Raw genomic sequence first — 3,219 nt, forward strand, 5'->3', positions numbered from 1 at the left:
GCATTTGGAATCAGAGAAATACAGGTTAAAATCCCAGCTCCACATTGCATTTCCTCTGTGACTTCAGGCAAGCCACTTATTGTTCCTGAATCTCAGTGTTCTCATCTTGAAATTGAAAATAAACTTTTCAGTGTTCATGAAACTAAGGAGTTACTTGTAAATGTGCTTGGTGGAGTGCTTGGCCAGAGTAGCAACTAAATATGTTACATTTCCTTCCTCCATTCAGGATTTTTCTGTAACACTATCCAGGAACAGTTAAAATTTCCAAGAAAGTAGTTTTGTTTTTTTTTTTAAACTTTCTTAAAATTTCTGCCTTCCCCTTTTGCTGATTTGCAACAAAACAAAATAAAGGAGCTGACAAAATGCTTTAATAATGTGACTTGGCTGGGCATGGTGGCTTACGACTGTAAGTCCAGCACTTTGGGAGGCTGAGGCAGGTGGATCACCTGGGGTCAGGAGTTTGAGACCAGCCTGACCAACATGGTGAAACCCCATCTCTACTAAAAATACAAAATATAGCTTGGTGTGGTGGTGGACACCTGTAATCCCAGCTACTTGGGAGGATGAGGCAGGAGAATCGTTTGAACTCAGTGGGTGGAGGTTGCAGTGAGCTGAGATGGCGCCATTACACTCCAGCCTGGGTGACAGAGCAAGACTCTGTCTCAAAACAAAACAAAACAAGAAAACCTCAATGGTTAAAAAAAAATCTTGCAATTTCTTAAAAAAAAAAAAAGAATCGATTGCCATTTGAGATAATGTGGACTGTTTGAAGGGATGGCTAGAATTTGCAGTTCAATGTTTAGCACATTCTGGGAGTCCAGTAAACACTGATTCAAGGAATCCAGGGGAATCCAAGTCTTCCAGACTCATAAGCCATTTGTGAGTTAAAACAAGCCTCCTTTTAGGTGCTCTGACATCCTTCTCTACACTGTCTTTAGTTGCCATTTTGCCCCTTACATTACAGTAATAAGTACCTTTGTACGAAGTTAAATATACCACAGACCTGCTCTAGGACACTTAGCAATCAGCATTCAGACCTGCTTTCCTTCATTTTCCTTATTGGTTCCAGGTTGAACATAGGTCTTGTTACCTTTCAAGGGACTGCTCCTCTGGGCCCATGCTCCAGGAGCCCTAAGCCTTTCAGCCCAGTTGAAAAGCTGAGTTACACGAGAAGGTGACAGCCTCATAATGGCCTGTGTTCCAGCGCCAGTGTTGTCACTCTCTACAGTGCTGTTGTAGGAGTGTACAGAAGAAGCAGTCGTTTATATTCTAAATGCAGTTCTTCTCTCTTGAGATCACATTGGATCGGAGAACGCCCAAATGAGCAGGATTGCTTTTCCTTTCAAAAGGGTGATACCTGGTGCATATACACCTCCCCGCAAATCCCATGCTTTGAGGACTATGTTGTATTAATGTTTTATTAACTATACTTGACTATTGGGCATCCTCATATATTGCACCTTGATGTTATTGGCTGTATATGGAGAGCTGTTTCACTTTTAAGGGAGGTGGATTTAGAAGTTTATTGTTTTTTTTTGTGATTTGCTTTCAGGTAGTTCCACCGTGTGTAACAATGATGCAAAGCAGGCAGAGCTGACCTAAGGCTTTCAACCGGGGCAGAGTTCTGCAAACAGACTTTTCCTGATTAATGCTATCGGTTTAATTTTGTTGAATAAATGAGTGGAATTAGAAATAGGAGTGTAGGTTCTTGCCAGGTCCACCAGAAAAGGTGATAGATATGGTTATAATTAGAGTAGTAATCAGAGGGGTTTAAATTCTGTGCAGATTGCTTTAACTGTCCGTTTTAACATGCATTTTTTTCCCCCCAGATTACCAGAAACGGGGGTTTCAGGAATGTGGTTCTAAGTATGACCTGGGGTGATGGGACACCTCTATTTGTGGAAAATGGCTTTGACTTCTGTGGGATTGGGTCATATTGTTACAGCTGCAAGACTAAAAAGCATTTGAATGATTATGTTTTGACTAGAATTCTTCCTACACTTTTAAGGAACATGGAAACTTCAGTCTCTCTTTCTCTCTCAATCTCTCTCTTTACTTTCTCTCATTCTATTTGTCTGCTACTTCCCCACATCACTTTTTTGGAGATGTTGTACTAATCTTTTCTTTTTTAAAAATTATGACAAGTTCTGGGATACATGTGTAGAACGTGCAGGTTTGTTACATGGATATACACATGCCATAATGGTTTGCTGCAACCTGTCATCTACATTAGATACTTCTCCTAATGTTATCCCTCCCCTAGCCCCCACCAGCCAACAGGCCCTGGTGTGTGATATTCCCCTCCCTGTGTCCATGTGTTCTCATTGTTCCACTCCCACATATGAGTGAGAACATGCAGTGTTTGGTTTTCTGTTCCTGTGTTAGTTTGCCGAGAATGATGGTTTCCAGTTTCATCCATGTCCCTGCAAAGGACATGAACTCATCCTTTTTTTTTTTCTTTTTAGAAAAGTTGTGATAATAGGAAAAAGAGTTCCTGTAATCCTTCGCCCAATTTGCCCCATGGTTAACGTATTACATTTGTCAAAACATTAACATTGGTTAACTACTGTTAACATTGGTATCTTACTATTAATTGAACTCCATATTTCACCAATTGTTTTAATTAATGCCCTCTTTCTGTTCCAGGATACAATTCAAGATACCACAGTGGATTTACCTGTTATGTTTTTTTGGTCTCTTTTGGTGTGTGACAGTTTCTTAGTCTTTGTTTTTTATTGACTTTGCCAATTTTAAGGAGTACTGGTCAGGTATTTTGTAGAATGTCTTTCAATTTCAGTTTATCTGATATGTTTATCATGATTCAATTGGGAACTCATCCTTTTTTATGGCTGCATAGTATTCCATGGTGTATATGTGCCAGATTTTCTTTATCTAGTCTATCATTGATGGGCATTTAGGTTGGCTCCAAGTCTTTGCTATTGTGAACAGTACTGCAATAAACATATATGTGGATGTGTCTTTATAGTAGAATGATTTGTAATCCTTTGGGTATGTACCAAGTAATTGGATTGCTGGGTCAAAAGGTATTTCTATTTCTAGGTCCTTGAGGAATTGCCACATGGTCTCCTACAATGCTTGAACTAGTTTACACTCCCACCAACAGTGTAAAAGTGTTCCTATTTCTCCACAGCCTCACCACCATCTATTGTTTCTAGACTTTTTAATGATCTCCATTCTAACTGGCATGAGATGGTATCT

Source organism: Aotus nancymaae, unplaced genomic scaffold, assembly GCF_030222135.1.
Source record: "Aotus nancymaae isolate 86718 unplaced genomic scaffold, 86718_ANA_hifiasm-v0.15.2.pri h1tg000009l, whole genome shotgun sequence".
Classification (NCBI taxonomy): domain Eukaryota; kingdom Metazoa; phylum Chordata; class Mammalia; order Primates; family Aotidae; genus Aotus; species Aotus nancymaae.